The sequence below is a fragment of the Drosophila montana genome, unplaced genomic scaffold, assembly GCF_035044405.1.
Source record: "Drosophila montana isolate Dmon_TW-CO22-7 unplaced genomic scaffold, ASM3504440v1 contig_3633_1, whole genome shotgun sequence".
In the NCBI taxonomy this organism is placed as follows: Eukaryota; Metazoa; Arthropoda; class Insecta; order Diptera; family Drosophilidae; genus Drosophila; species Drosophila montana.
In genome coordinates, this window is record NW_026998518.1 from 215,517 (window position 1) to 232,489 (window position 16,973).

At 40.9% G+C, this 16,973-nt stretch overlaps 1 long non-coding RNA gene across 6 annotated transcripts in view; it reads left to right on the forward strand.

Annotated features, from left to right (window-relative positions):
- Positions 1 to 16,973, forward strand: part of LOC135435559 (uncharacterized) — a 173,453-nt gene that overhangs the window by 115,718 nt on the left and 40,762 nt on the right. For 4 of the 6 annotated variants that reach the window (XR_010437381.1, XR_010437379.1, XR_010437382.1 and 1 more), the window contains exon 3: positions 1,451 to 1,510. The exons of the other annotated variants lie outside the window; for them this stretch is intronic. This is a non-coding gene — a long non-coding RNA (uncharacterized LOC135435559). The remainder of the gene's footprint in view (positions 1 to 1,450; positions 1,511 to 16,973) is intronic. 6 annotated transcript variants of the gene reach the window in all.

Sequence of the window (16,973 nt, forward strand, 5' to 3'; positions counted from 1 at the left end):
TCTTGTTGTTGTTGTTTTGATTGCTGTTGTTGTTATTCTTGCACGTTCTTGCCGCTCTGTCTGTCCGCCCGCTGCTCCAGCAACTGCTGCTACACGAGCGCTTCACCTTGGCTTGTTGCTCTTGTTGTTGCCGTTGCCGTTGCCGTCTTTGTTGCTGTTGTTGTCGTTGCTGTGGTGGCTCTGCCACTTTTAGCAAAAATCCAACCGAAACAATAATAACAACAACAACAATAACGGCAAAAACAGCAGCAACAGCAACAACAACATCAACTGACAGCGTCGTGATGTTTTATGGACTTTGGACTCGCGTTTTTTCCAAGACCCAAAAAGGCAAAAATTTAACGACGCGGGAGCTGCATGAAAAATGAAAACAAGAAACAACAACATCAACAACAACAACGAAAACAAGACAGCAACAACGGCAACAACAACGGCAAAGCATTCGCATGCAACGTTGAAACAGAAACAGTTCCGTAAAGCAAAAAACAAAAATGCAAACAAGTCAGCAAAAAAAAATGTAATATAATAATAAATAAAAAAATAAAGAAAAAATGATGAAAACAAAAAGAAAAACAAAGAAAAGAAACACCAACAATAACAAAAACATACTTTGGCTGTGTGCAGAGCTGAAGATAGACCAGCGGCAACCGCAAAAATAACCTCAAAGCGATTTAGTTTTAAGATAACACATATTTCGTATGTCGAAAGAAACCTCAACCGAATTTTAGCACATTCCAGAAGCATAAGAAGAAGCACGTCAAAACATATTGATACATTTTTACACATTTCAAAAAAGACAAAAAATATTCCATAGATATCTCTATACATGGAACTGTTTGTCTTATCTGACTGAATCCACCTCCATGGTCGGAAAATGTGTGGAAACTATTGAAATTATATATATTTTGATTCTAAAAACGTTTCTCAAAGATTGTTATTTCCGGCAAATTAACCACAGGTTGCAACATGAGACTAAGACTATATGGGCAAGAGTCTCATTATTTTAGAGCTTGTACATTATAAATTTTCCACCTTCCAGTGAAATATGCGCGGAAAACTTTCACCAAACGCAGACCAAGTTTAGTTCACTTTTTGTGCTGAAAATTAACAAAAAAAAGTTTGACACATTTAAGACTTAGACTCTTTGGCCAAAAGTCTCAGTATTTTAGAGCTTGTACATTATAAAATAATGAAAACTTGTTTCACCGATTTCCACCTTCCAGTGAAATATGCACGGAAAACTTATAACAAACGCAGACCAAGTTTACCTTACTATGCGATTCTCATGATTCTAAGCTTTAAACTAACAAGTTTTGTGGGTAATCTTATAAACTTTATCGCTTCTCCGACTTTTATTTTTTAATTTACTCTTTCACTCTCCATCTCCCTTGTCTATTTTCCTTTCTCTTTGTTCTCACCAAACTCCGCTCTCTACTTTTTGTTGTTTTAGTGTGATTTACCTGCCTTCTACATGGCTATTAAATAATTGAACCAGTGAAACGAGCTTTGGGTAAGTGCATATTTGAATATTTATGTATTTTTTCAAGAGCAATATAAGTTAAAACAATTTAATCCGATTGAAAAAACCAACATTTTTTTATGTGAACGAAGTTTTTGACAGGTCTTCGAACTAGTTTTGAATTGAACCGGTTCGAACTGGAACGAAAATTATTATTTGACATTTACCTAAACTTTGTCTATTTCACAAAAGCGTGACCTCTATATATACCCGTATATAGCGTAAATTGCTATCCGTCTCTTGGGGAATGTTAACATTATAAAATGTGGAATAACTTTTTTTGTTGGGAAATGAATGCAAAGATTTTTGGTTGTTTTTAGTCTTTTACCACGGCAATGATTTTTCTTGTAGCACCTTCTAACATTTCTCTCCCTTTCCCCCTCTCTCTTTCTCACCCTCTCTCTCACTCTCCAGATTCTTTTATGAATCGAACTAGTCAAATTGTCTCCTGCGCTTACCTATCAAATATTTTCGTAGCAATTCGATATCTGATTTCTGGTTTTGCCATTCACAGGCAATTACAAGCTCACACACACACACACACACACAATTGGCTTCTTTGGCAATGTTTGATTACCTCATTTCTGGGCCAAGTCACCCTCTACAGCCCCCGGCAACCCCCCTTGACCATGCTGTTTGGCAGTAACATTACTGCGAGTGCAAAGTCAATCCCAGAATGTGCAGTCGACGCATTGACTGCCGTCCCGCAGTGCGTATGAGTAATATGACCAAAGGCAGCCAATCGCAGATGGGGGTCAGAGCTGGGGCTGGAAGGATTGCAACGATTGGGGCTGGGCCCTGTCGCCAACGCCAACGTTCAATGCTGTCGTTATTGTCATTTGTGAGAGGGGGGGGGGCATGTCTGATGGATGGGGGCGGGTGGCCTGGGCGTCGTTTGTTTCTTTTGGAGAACACGCAAAGTAAATAGTAACATGTGCATTACTTGGCATTCATCTTTGTACCCGCCTCCCCCCTCAGAATGCCCCCCCCCCCACCCCTTCCACATTTAACGAGAATAATTGCAGCGCCAGTTTGGCGCTGCTGCACTTAACCCCTGCCCCAAAAGGGCAGAGCAGAAGTCTTTGATGAAATATTGAAATTGTTGAGCTGATGCTGGGGTCCAGCCAACGGACATGCACTGCATAAGCTGCACACACACACACACACACAAACAGACACAGATACTCACACACACACACACATGCATAAATCTGAGCAAAGTTGAAGCTGCCACGTGACGCTGGCGCTAGAAATGGTCGCTTGTTGGCGTCAAGTGCCTCGTTATAAATTGCCCAATTTAAGAGCAAGGGAAATACATTTTTCGTGTAAATAAATAATCGAGTCGAGCAGAACTCTGGCAAAAGTGCCCCGAATTGGCCAACAGTAATGCAGCCGGACTGCAATGCGAGTGCTAAATGTCCAGACATGGCCACAATACAGAGCCACAAACCAATTTCCAACTCCCGACCCTCTGCCTCCGCCTCTTGATAATGTGAATGGGCCAGTGCGAGTGCTTTGCTTCCAGCTGATAGCATTAGAAAATTTGCCCTCAAATTGAAACTTTACAGTTGAACATTAGGGCTATAAGGGTCACACCTGGACAAAGAACAAGAGTTGCCAGACTATAAAATATACCCTGTATGATCGTTCCTAATTTAAGCGCCAAAGCGTAACGCCTCTTCCCACAACTTTAAACGATGAAAAATTCATTCCCAAATCACTTTTCTTTTTGTTTAACTTTCATTGTGATATTTCTTTGGCTCATAGATGATAGTTTTATATGTGTACGTGCCAAAAATGAGCCTAGTTCACTTAAAGAAAATCTATTCTTTATGGCTATGGGTATGGGTATCTCCATGTTTAGGGTATTCCTTGACGTATTAAAGATCTTTGCATTTATACAAGTACATAAATGCCAAAGGAGTTGTCCCTGGCTTATATACTTTATGAGATATGCTTTGGTATGGACAATGCGAGAGGTAATCGACAATGTTTGAAAGTTATTTCACAAAAGACAGATTCCAAAATTGAGTCTCTGAGAGGCAAACAGATGGGTCTTACTGATATGCCCAGATCTACTTAGCCTTTGTTATTGATCAAGAGCATGTCGTACATAACTTCCTCTTTCTGTTTTAAGCATTATATATACACTTTACCAGTTTAAATGGGTGCAGTATCTATTTATGTTTAATTTTTTCACGAATCCCAAATCAACGTGCTGCTGTTTAAATCGAGTACAATAGAAAGTGAATAACGTCGGAATTATATATATATTTATGCTGCTTTTGATTGAGCAGAACCTTCGAGTACAACAGAAATTAATGAATATCTGCAATGAAGCCTGCAAAAGATTCTCAGCAAATTTCTACTTGGCTGCAATATTTGATTTGTTTGAGTTCTTCTTCCATTCTGTTGTTCGAGTGTGTTCGATTCGCTGCTACAAAATTGCAGTTGTCCGTTAATGGAGAATATTTTCGTTAGACGAGTTTTGGCAAATATCAAGTATGGTTCAAGTGCTGTGCTTTAGACCAACTCATGACCGGCGGCAGACAAAAGTAACGGCGCATTAAGTGCGACCGGCAACGGCGGCCCCCTCAACCCGCTGCTGCTCTTAGAGATTGTGCAGCGATGCGTTTGCTGCCAGCAGCGACGCCTGCACAGAGGGTGGTGTTCGGTGAGTTAGGGCAGGGCGGAGGGGGGTGGAGGTAGCGTGGAAAGTTTGGAGCCTGGGGTGTGCACCTGCCACGCCATGATGCCCGGGCTCCCAAGTCTGAGTCTGAATCGCTGCCTCAGCGCGAGTCACTGTCTGGCAATGCGCCGTGTCTGCAATTCGCGACCTGCCGCAACAACAACAACAACAACAACAGCGAGAACAACGTGCAACAGAGCATGGCAATCGTCGCTGGAACTGAGAAATGCCCCACAAGATGCGACCGCAACGGGGGGTGCTGGGCCGGAGGGCAGCTTTCTGGCTGTCTCTGCGGCCAGAGCTCAAATTAATTTCATTATTCTCGTTGGCTGCTCCGCAGTTTCTCTTTTGATGCGTGATGAATCAGCTGCGTTAGTGACCAGCTGCCGGGCCCGTGGCTATGCTGCGAATGTGCCAGGGCAGGCTGATGGAGGGAGGGGGTTGGGGGTCTGCACACTTGAAGGTTTCTTTGTGTGGGCGGCTTTCGCTCCATGCAAACTGACCACAAATCAAAGAAAAATTTCGTGGACAACCGCAATCGCAAATGCGGTTTGTCTTTGAATCTCAGTCTCAATAATCATTTCATTCGATTGCCCTCAACTTCAGTTTCACATAATTATTCGTTATTTCAACAATTTTGCTGACCCATTTTCTATTCGTTATTTCTTCACCTGGACAGAAACGGAATCAATCGAAAGCAAGTCTCGAAAGCAATTAGTTCAGCATTTGGTTTCTTTATTAATTCCACACTTAAATATTTTTCAATGAATGTAATGAAAAATCATAAAATTAATGAACATTTTACTAAAACCGTTTTTTTCACAGTTTCTAAGTGATTTGCTAGTTAATTTAATCAGCTTTTGCTTGGAGGAATAATTCTACATTTAATTGCAAAAACGTCTTTTAATTGTCGTGATAAAAATGAAAAGCAACTAAAATTTGAAATTGAAAATTTCTTTCTTAGACAATTGTTAGCTATTGTGTTAAAAATTTGATCCTTTTATTAGTTTTACATTCGAATATTATTAAATTTTTGAAATAAATTATATATTTTTCCATAGTTTTTTAATTGTAATTGTAATTGTAGGAATCCACTTTTCATTTCCCATAAAATTAAAGCCTGAAACTTCGCCAAAACTGAGCCCATTTTCATGCTTGATGCTTTTGCTCAATATCCAAATTAAGTGTATTCATGTTATTATTTTTTGGCAAATAAATTTGTGCTCAACTTTTTATCTGAATATGTCATAAGTGTTTGTTGATTTATTTTATTTATTTATTTAATTCGTGATTCATTTATTTAGCTATTTCTTAATTGGGCTATTTATTAATTAATTAATTAACTTTTTATTTTTTAAATTATTTACTTATTTTTTTCTTTGTTTCTTTATTTTTATATATAATTATCAATTTCTTTATCTGTTAAACGTCGATAAAATACATAAATCAAAACAAGTAAAAGCCAAAAGTCTAAAATATATAAGAAACTTTTTTTATTCATTTTACTAGCCCACCTAGTCTGCTATTCCAGTTGTTTTTAATTTTTTTAAAATATTTTACCCAAAATTTAGTTTCTCCAAATTTTGTTTGTGGTAATCTAACTTCCCAAGTTTGTTCGCAAAACTTTGTGAAAACAAACCCAAACAAAAACAAACTTGCAATATTTATTGCCATTTCAGAATCGGAATTCCTTTTTTTTTTATGATTTAACAGCATTTAAAGAATTTGAATATTCATAAGGATTTTATGATTTGTGCCCCAAGCGACACTAAATGTTGCGCATACGCCGCGTGTTTCGGGAACGCAAATTGAGCGTAAAATTTTGTTGTTGAATTTTGTGAAATTTGAAATGCAACTCGCAGCAATCGACGCATTTGAAATGCAACAGCCGAAAGCGACGGAGAGCCAGGGAAATATGCGCCATAAGCTGCACATGCCACACACACACAAGCCCACACTCACACACACACACACAGGCGCACACACACACCGAGTGAAAAAGCGGGTCAGTGTTGAGCGCCAAGGCCGAACCTTGCCAGCCAGCCAAAGTAGGGCGTCAGGGCGGGCGGCTGCCCGGCCCCGAGGTAGGCGGTGCTCTCTGAGCCCCAGCTCAGTGGGCTGGCGACTAACCCGAAACCCCAAACCCAAATCCAAACTTAATTCGCATCGGCTGCGACGAGCGCCAAAGCCGAGCGACGTGCGACGAGCGACGAGCGACGAGGTGGCGAACTGGTTACAGGTTGGGCAGCTCGATGGGTCGTCGCCTCGTTTGGCGGGTCGTTTGTTGTTGTTATTGTTGCTGTTGCTGTTGTTGCTGTTGCAGCTGGCTCTACGTCGAGTTGTACTCGCAAACGTAACGTAAATGCAATCGTGGCGCCAGCCTGACAGCCCCTCCGAGTATCAACAATTTGTCAAGGGGTTTGTAACAGCAACATGTTAAGTCTTTAATAAGCATAAAGCTGCTTTAGGCAGAAGCTCCATTAAATACTATCTATATCAATAGAGGGCACTCGATATTGTTTTCTTAGGATTGCAGTCAAGGTAAAGGTAAGCTCCTATTAGGCAGATTTCCCATACCCATTCCCTCTCTTGAGTGGACAAGAATTACGAGCCATAGGAACGTTTAGTCTAAAATTGGGTAGTTGCATGCAATATAAACGATCAGTCGAAAAGTCGCTTTTGGTTTGGGAACACTATCAATCTATCTATACCTAACTCAGCTGTTATTTTACCATATATGCAAAATCCTATCAACATCGGACTGTTCTTATATAGTTGTTAAGTTCTTATAAGAACGATTTGTTTGTTTGTTTCAAAATTTCTTGACCAAACCCAGGAATTTCCTAAATAAGCTATGCAGCTTACATATGAGGCAAATTTGAGCAAGTCGAAAATGAGTTTTTGTATGGCAAATTATGTTGTTTTCCAAGAAATTTTCATAAAACGCAGCATTTCAGGGTTTTTCACATAACTGCAAAACTGTAAGCTTTATGTCTGTTGGGGTTGTAAGTTGTTCCTGATTGCCTTTGTCTGCCTTCTGTCTGCAAGGGTATTTAATCTTCGGTAATCCGAGGACAAATATTTTTGCTTGTTATTGCGCTGCAATTGAGACGACGACGACGACGACGACGACGACGTCGAGGGGCACGTAGTAAGCGCGACGACGTCGACTGCAGCGTTCGCTGTGACTGCAACTGCAACTGCGACGGCGACGGCGACGGAGACTGCGACGGCGAAGGCGACTGCGAAGGCAACAGCGACGGCGACGGCGAGAGCGGATAGGAATCGCAATTGTGGTAGTAGATCATGGCCTGTTGTCCGCTGTAACTGGGGCAGTTGGGGGCGCTTGCACCGAGCTGGCCCTGTGGCCGATGGCTACTTGTTGGAAACTGGGACTCGCGCTCATTTCTTATTTATCGTTAACCCAGTTAGCGCTCATCTGTTAAGGGCGCAGCCTGTCAGTGCGTATGGGCGTGTCTGATGAGTCGCACCTGGCATCGAGTGCATAATTAGCCGTCCAGCTGGGCGGAGATGGCTGCGCTGACAAATATTCCACGGAGAAATGCAAATGCTCGACCCACACCCGAGTCTAGCCAAACCTAGAAAGTCGAGCAGCACCCCCAACTGTCGCTCTATTATTAATGGAGCTGCATTTAAAAATCGATGCCACATGCACAGCAATTAAAAAGTTATTAAGTAGCCGAAAAAAAAAAGGAAAAAGCTAAAACAAAACTTAAGCACCTGCTCAACTTCCCATTGAGCCAGCTCTAACTAGCAAGGCAAAAGTCAAAACACGTCAAAGTGCGCTAGCTGGGAGTGCACGACTAGGAGTTACCCTCCATGCAGCTTTGAACCGGGGCTTATAACAAAGACAGATTGATTCCTACTACAAAGACTCACACACACACAAGCATGCAAGCCGCAAGCTGCGCTCTTCACGCAGCGGCTGTGCTTCTTCTTCCTTTCTTCTCCCTCACTAGCTATAGGTAATGCATTCTTGCCTAACTTCGGAACTTTAAGTCCGATCTTTTTGAAATTTGCAGGCCTTCAATATGCCATCCTTAATCACATGTATACCATAGCGCAAAAATTTTTCTTTAAAATTAAGTAACTTAGGAAAATTTATGGAGATTTGGAACTTAGCTCTAAAAAATATAATATCTTTAATCTGCATAAACTACACGAAGACCTACACTCAACAAATTTTTAGAATATAGATTTGTAAATTTAAGAAATAAGACATTAACAGCAAAATTTTCTTGATTGTACAAAAAATGTATTCTAAAATTTATGTTGTAGCGACATTTTTTCTAGATGTGAGAAACTTCGTTTAAAAACAAGAAAATTATTGGAATCTGCTAAAGAAGAAAATGTGATTTTCTCATTTTCTTCGAGTTTACTTACCTTTTTCTTAGAATCTTCGGGCTATGCTTTGAAAACTAAGTCTCCAAATCGATTTTTATCGATATAATTAAAATGAGAGAATCTATCGAAAATAAAGATAAACTTTTTCCGCATTTGGAGAATGTATTAAAAACTATATTGACTCGGCTCTACTTTGAGGCCTCGCATCTGCTTTCTTCTGCCTGTAACATACATCTGCCCAAAACTGCCTACCCCATTTGCCCAAGCTGACTCTGTACAGGGCATAAAAATGAAAAACATAGAAAAACTTTATCCTTCAGCAGTGACATATCAGGGCGTTTCGTTGTAGTCCATCCAAAATATTGTAACTGCACTTGAATTTCTGTTGGGCTCCGAAACTTTTTGGGGGACAGTACCGTAAATGTGGGTGGGCTCAGTTTTGTGCTTGAGGGAGGGCTGGACAACAACTTCGAGTTTTCGATTATGTTGGCAACTTCAACTTCAACTTTCTCCTGAGTTTTGTGGCTGTTATCGTAAATGGATAAGTGCGCTGCAGGGTCTCGTTAACCCTTTCTAGTTAACAGCGAAAACACATTAAAAAGCTGTGAGAATACTTGAGTAGGGTGTGTTTGACAAGAACTTACCCTATAAGGATAGGGATGCATATTCAAATCTTATATTTCATCTTATGCAAATTAAACTAAAATCAATTCTTGTAAATTTGAGTTCTGTGAATCTTTTAACAAGTTTTCAGATATTTAAAGGCTGGAGATCTTCAAGAGGTTGTTGCTTTGGAGATCAAAAACGAAGCACAATGCTTGGAATGCTATTTGGGCTTAAATTTAAATATACCTCATTCTTCTTCTTCTTCTTAAGTGTGTACACCTCGTCTTTCTTTTTAATTTCCTTTAAATATAGTGCATAATTGTCTATGCAGCTGGGTCGAGTCACTTTTCAATATTCCGCGTGAAAATCTTCCAATAAAATGCAATGTGAGTTCTATTTTTTATGGACCACACGTGACACTCTGCGACACGCATCTCCCTCTTTCTCTCTCCCTCTCGCTCTCTCCCCCTCTTCCTCTTATTGCCTACTCAATGTATTTCTGTACTTGGGGTCTATGATTTAACCATTTGTTCCCATGCTCCGTCGCAGCACGTAGGCTCTGTGTCATAAAACGTTAAATTAGTTGGATACACTATGCTTCGGTGATTGGGGATACATTGCTGCTGGGCAGAGAGAGAAGGGGGTGGGGGCGGGGTGCTGCGTGTGGGCAGAGGAATTCCCAAGACATGAACTTGTATTCGTCAACGCGTCTCTTTCGACTTTGACAGTGGGCTCATAAAATGCACATGTTGATGGCGCGTGTTTGGCATGGCCAAACCGAGGGGTGGGCATTGTATGGAACGGGAAAGCGGGGGGGGGGGGGAGGGGGGGTCTTGGGGGTTGGTATGCTGCACTTTTGTTATATGTACATTTCTTTTTGAAATGCTGCGCGCGTGTGTGCGGGAACGTTCTCTCACCCCATTAGACACTATCAATAGCTGCAGCCGCCTCCATTTCAATCAAGTTTTCCCTATTTGATTTGAATTAAAATAAGTTACGTGAGTAGCGGCTGACATTTTCCATTTTCCTCCGCCCCTTGTGCATGTGTGTGTGTGTGTGTGTGTGTGTGTGTGTGTGTGTGTGTGTGTGTGTGTGTGTGTGTGTATGAGATGCACACACAAGCCCTGGGGGTTGGCTTTGTGGGCTGTAGGCGTGGCCCGCTTGGGCTGACCTAAATTCATTTAACTCGATCGATATTTGTGCTGCACTCTCTTTCTCGCTCTCTCTCTCTCTCTCTCGCTGTTGCCATCCCGCTCCGGCAACATGACCGAAAAAGGCAAAGTGTATATAGAGCATACTACGCTCCATATAGTGCCACACGTATACATATATACGTATATCTATATATATATAGATGTGTGTGTGCCACGTGCTGCAATAGCAACTGCATTGCAATTATTGTGAAATTCTACTACAATGGAAATTCTACGGCAGTCGCAGCCGCAGTCGCTGGCAGCTGCCAACGTCAACGTCAACGTCGTCGTCTACGTCGACGTCAACTTCTCCGTCTCTAGCTTCCGGCTACGTCCATTGTCATAGATGTGTGTGCAAGTGTGTGTGTGTGTGTTAGTGTGTGTTTTAGTTTGGGTTGTGGGCGTTACTGACATTCCATTGTTGACTCTTGAGCCTTGTCGTCGGCATGGGCGTGGGCGTGGGCGTGGGCGTGGGCACACACAACTTTGGTGGCCAAAAGGCAAATTTATTCTTTGCCTAGCCTCGTGCGGGCCAACTATCGTCTCGCTCTGGCAAACACAGCCCCCAAACTCGTGCCCAACACCAATCGCAACCCGTTGCCAGCTCCCCGAGATGCATTCCCACAAATGCCGCCCCGCTTGCCTGACAGTTGGGATAGGAATATCAGGACAGCAGAGTACATATAGAATCTATATTGTAGTTATATGTGCCATGTGACAGTCGCATTGGGCCTTGATAAGCAATTCTAAAGTTGATTATGAAGGCCTTTTCCTTATGGTATATATATATATATATATATATATCAAGTGAAGGTGTGTGCTCTGCTTGGAATAATAAGTCATTGTTGGAAGCTTGAAGGGAATGTGCATGATATAACTATCCCAATTAGTGGGTAGATACAGATATAAACTCTAGTATGCATTTAAGTTGTGAGCAAAGTCTCAGCAATTTAGATTTTACAGTAAGATACCTTTAATTAAAAACTAGCTTCCGGCTTTTCCGAAAGAAGTGCTAGAAACTTAAGATATTCGTTCTTTAAAAATTACTTTTAATTAACTATCAGAGGGGATAATGACTAAAGTTAAGTTTTTAGCCAATCGGATCAATAACTAGATTAACAAACGTTTACCTACATGTGCAAGAAATTTTCAACACCCCCTTTTTGATGTTTATTAAAGGTAACTGCAATGAGAATATCAGCTTCTTAGCACTTATAGCTTGGGCTGTGCCTTGGTAATTAATCAGTCAATCAATCGTCAGACAGCAGTCGAACATTCAATTAGCTAGTTAATAAGTGAATCATGCAGTTGGTTAGACAGCTTATCAACAAGCTAGTGCGTCAGTCAGGCAATCAATCAATCAATCACTCATACCAACTACTGTGAGAACTTATTTCTAGCTCTAACAGACTGGGCTGTACGATGATCGGCAATCGGTTAGTCAGTCGGTTAATCAATCAGTCAGTCATTTATTTATCAATCACTTGACAAGTCAGTCAGTCCGTCAGTGAACCATTTTGTAAGTCAATCAATCAATCAGTCATTCAGTCAGTTAGTCTGTCAGACTGCCATTTAGTCTGTAAGTCCGCTCGACATTCAGTCAGTCAGTCAATCTTTCAGTATGTGATTTAATCAGTCACTCATTCATTAAGTCAGTTAGTCAGTAATTCAGTATGTCAGTCAATCAGTCATCCAGACAGCTAGTCAGCCAATCATTTTGTAAGTCAATCAATCAGTCAGTCGGTCAATCAATAAGTCAATCGATCAGGCAGTCATTTAGTAAGTCAGTAAAACAATTAGTCAGTACATCAGTATGTCAGTCAATCAGTCATTCATTTGATCAATCAGCCAGTTAGTAGATCAATCAGTCAGGCAGTCATTCAGTTAATAAGTCAAACTATCTGTCAGTCTAACAGTAAGGCACTCAATCAGTCATTCAGTATGTCACTCAGTTACTCTATTTGTTAGTCAATCTATCATTCAGTCAGCCAGTTAGACAGCTAATCAGCCAGTCAGTCAATCAGGCCTCTAATTGATCAATCATCCAATCAGCACAAACATTTGTTTAAGGATATAATTTCAGTGCTTGAGTAGCTTGTCTAATAAGTAAAGCCTAGTTCAGAGTACAGTTGTGGATATGAATGATGCCATTGTGCTGGAAGACTGTTGCGACTTGCTTGACTCACAGTCTGTGGCTCATTGCAAATACGCCTCGTGGCCGAAAGCTGCATTGCGAAGTTTTAAAGGTTGGTTGAAAGGTGGGTAAAGGGGGAAGCGAGTGGGGTGGAGGTTGGCTGTTGGTTGTTGGCTGTTGGGACTTTGACTAGGGGTTGGTATATTCGATGTTGGCAAAACTCATTACGACGCCGCATGAGTGACATTTCCACGCTGTCAACATGACACATTTCATACACACACACACACACACCCATACAGAGGGAGAGTGAGAGAGGGAGAACATGAGAGATTCTTATACATAGATATTTATATTTGCAGCCACATTCTTGGCATGCAAGCCACTGTGTGGCTTAATGTGGCACCGCTGCCATTGCTGCCACCGTTGCTGCCACCAGCATATGCTGCAATATTGTTGCCTGTTTCCCATTTGATGGCGGCGAACTTTGGAATTACAACGCATTTCTTCACTTGCGCATCGCTGGCTTCTAAGCAGATTATTATTGTTGTTATTATAGGGTCGGGTCGACGGCGTTGCCTCTGTTTTATGTGAAAATTGAATTTTGCCCCCCCCGACCACGCCCACAGAACGACACACACACACACACACACTCAGGCAGGCTACATGCGTGCCACAATGCATCGCTCGGCTAATGGCGACGCATGTCAACATTTGCTGAGCTTTTGTGTTTAAATATTACTAATACGACATGTTGTGCCAGCACGCGTGCCTCCGACCGGCTTTGCCAGCGCGTCGACCAGTCGAGGGTCGCTTGGTAGGGCGTTTGACGTGGGGCGTGGGGCGTGGCAGCTGCAAAGTCGGAGTTGGCTTCATGCATTGTGGCCATAATTGAATTATGCCCGCGCTGCAAGTCAGCGTAATTGCAGTGCGAGAGTTGTTCTTGATTAGTCGGATAATGTTTTAGTTGGTGATAATATGGGAGATAACACGCGGACCGATGTTTGCAACACCCCACAGCCAAGCCCCCGACCCCTTGCCTCGCCTCTTTTCAAGCAATTTAATGACTTAATTAAACAAACGCTCAGCTGGCTGATGATTGCCTGAAAATAAACAAGAAATAATTACTTCATTAGGGAATAGCTCATAATAACATATACATATATATATAATATCATATAATAATGTAAATAATATGCTATAGAAGAGAGCAGATATATAAATAAGAAGGCTTTATTTCCGAAATATTCTACCTATAGTAGCTATATAATAAAGCCAAGCGACCTTTTTTATATCAAACCTCTGACTTATTTATTGGAGGATATATCAAGAAGATCAAAAAACCGTTCTTATACATGAACTGAATTTCTTAAAATAGTTTTTCTACAGATCATATACCTTATACCACCCCTGATATAGTTAGTTATAGTTATTGATATACTTGACGTACTTTCTTTGTATATAGCATATCGATTTGAGGCGATCTATCAGATATATTAAAGCTCATAACTGTTGAGTTTTCAGTTTGGATATATTAAGAATGTCAAAAAACCTTTCTTATATACAATAGCTAAATTTTCAAAATGTTTACTATAGAGCTATATACCTTATACCTGACTTAATATAGTTCGTTATAGTTACAGATAAGGCTTACATCTTCAAGTATATAACATACCAATTCTTGGCAGGATTCAGCTTGAAAGTCTATCACTAAATCGTGTTTTCATAGATGTTATTTAACCACTTCTTGTTCGAGGGCTTTTAAATGTTTTTTTATAAGCATCGCATACCTTTTTTTAATTTTCTAAATTTTTTTAAATCCGAATATCGTAAAAATGCTGAAGAAAAAATCTTGCAAATAACTCAAAATTTTACCAAATCAATAAATATGTTTGTTATTAAATTCCTTATTAATTTATATACCTTCTGAACCATTGTTCATCACCATAAAATGTGTTCGATTTATATGAACGCCATTTTAATTGATTTTGCCCAAGTTATGCTAATACATAAACTAAACTCTATAATTTTTTTTTTAAATCCATTTAAACATTATTTTAATCCTTTGGTATTTTAGTCAGTCGTTTAGTATTATTTGTGCAGCTAAATAGAGAATAAATGCCTGCAATTTGTGGCGCTCGCTTTCGGGCATAAATTTGCATATTTAATTAAATTGAAAGAAAAAGTTTCCGTGGCATATTAAGTAGGAGTCGCTGGGCGTTGACTGTCGTTCAATCCATCATCAATAAATAACAACAAAAGTTTACAACTATTATGCCAACAAACAGTTTTTGAAGGACTTTCGTGCGACAAAAAGGCGGCCAACTTAAGGTAAATGGGCTGGGCGGATGGGGTAGGGGTAGGGGGAGGGGGGAGGGGCTTCGAGGGGCTTGGAGGGGCCCAACAACATTTGCAATAAATTGAAAAGGGGCAAAAGTTTAATTGAAACTCAGTTTCAGCTCAGTTTTCCATTCGCAATTCAATTCGCGTATAATATGAGCCACTATCGAATAAAGTATTCAACGGGGGCGTGGCACGCCCTAACTGCTTGGCATACAAATGCCCAGATAGCCTGAAAAACTGGCAAAACGAATTGCACAGAGAGAGAGAAGGCGCACACAGATACAGGCGGCGGCGGCGGCGGCCCAAAAGATGTTTGCAGTTAAATTAAATGAAAAAGTTTACAACTTTTTTAATGAAATCATTTTATGCTTTTTTAGCAGCAGCAGCATAAACAAAGCGCTCCTCCAGAGCAACAATAGCAAACAAAACAAATGCGCCAGTTGCAACGAGGCTGACAACAACAACAGCAACAACAACAACAACAACAAACAGCAAAAAAAAATGGGCTCAAAAGGGAGCAGGGCGAACACAAACTTGAAAGCACATGAAAGAATGACTGACATTTGCAAGCCGAAAATAAAATACCCTTCTAGACATATTTTCCTTACCTTCTAGATATATTATAAAAGTAGTTCGACTGGAAATTCTTTTGCAGATAGATTGACAGCACGCTATAGCTCAATATTGTTGAGTTTGGTCAGTAAAGCTTGAAAAACAGAATGGTTTTCCACAAAAAGAATTCATTTGTCGAATGAGTCTACCTGCTATATGGTATAGTATACGTGATATGGTATATATGATATATGATCTGATATGAAATAATTTGATACCATATAATATGATATGATATTATATGATCTGATATATGATATGGTATGATCTGATATATGATAAAATATATGATATCGTATATTTGATGTGGTTCATGTGTTAGGATTAGAGTTAAACTTTGCCAAAGCGATGTTTGGTCAAGATATCTTGAAAAATATATACGTTTAACATATAAAAACTTAATTTTCAAACGATTATTCCTATGGCCGCTATATGTTATAGTGGTCCGATTCGGCTGGTTTGCTTCTTGCAAAAGGCAGACAGAGCAGAGCACAAAATCTATAGCTTTTAGACTTTCCCTAGAAACAGATAGAGGGACAAAGAAACATACCTATTTCGACTGTTGATACTGATCAAGATCTATATGTCTATCTATCCATCTATCTATCTATCTATCTATCTACATATATACTTTAAAGGGTCGCAGACATCTGCCTCTAGACGTTACAAATTCCGTGACAATATTGTTATACCCTCTACGAAGTGTATACAAAAAGTTGCATGCAACTTGCAGGCCAAAGAGAGAAGCGCAAAGATCCTGAGAAACTTATGGGCATGTGTGAACAAAGCATATGTGTGTGCATGTGTGTGTGAGTGTGTGTGTACGTGTGTGTGTGAGCAAATCTCTGTGTGTGTGTGTATTTGCACAGCTTGCAAATGAAAGTTTGCTCAAATTATATTTGATTTTGCATGTTAAAGTCTTTAAGGCGTTTAACATGTCGTATACGTAATCTGCGCCAAATCGAAAACGAATTGAGGCAGGGCCTGGCAGGTGGGCGGAGTGGGGGGGCGGAGCAGGGGGACAGCTCCATTTAGTCAGTTCCCTCAGGCAAATGATGCTGCCGCGAATGCCGCCCGCTCTCTTGTCGGTTGTCCTTGGCTGTCATTGGATGTTGCCAAGAACTGGGGTCAGATTTGTGTCAGGGCTAAATCTCGGCGAGAGGGTCGTGCAATTTTTTGGGGGAAGGAGCAGCAGCAGCAGCAGCTAAGCTAATCCAACTGTCGCACTCAGGGACACACTGCAAATGGCTGCGGGAAATATGCCAAAAATTAGCTCGCTTGGAATGCGGGAAAACTATCTCACACACACACACACACACACACACAGCTAACTGGGCCATAAGCGTGGCAGGCAAGTGGTAGTTAAGTGGTTTTCAACATTACCCGAACCGCCCAACCCTCGCCGATAGTCGACACTCTCGACAGTTGGCAACCGACCCCCCTTCACCACCTCCCCCCCACCCCTCTCCCCCTGCTAGGCTGTCCTCTTTGCAGCTAGTTGTTAATGCACGC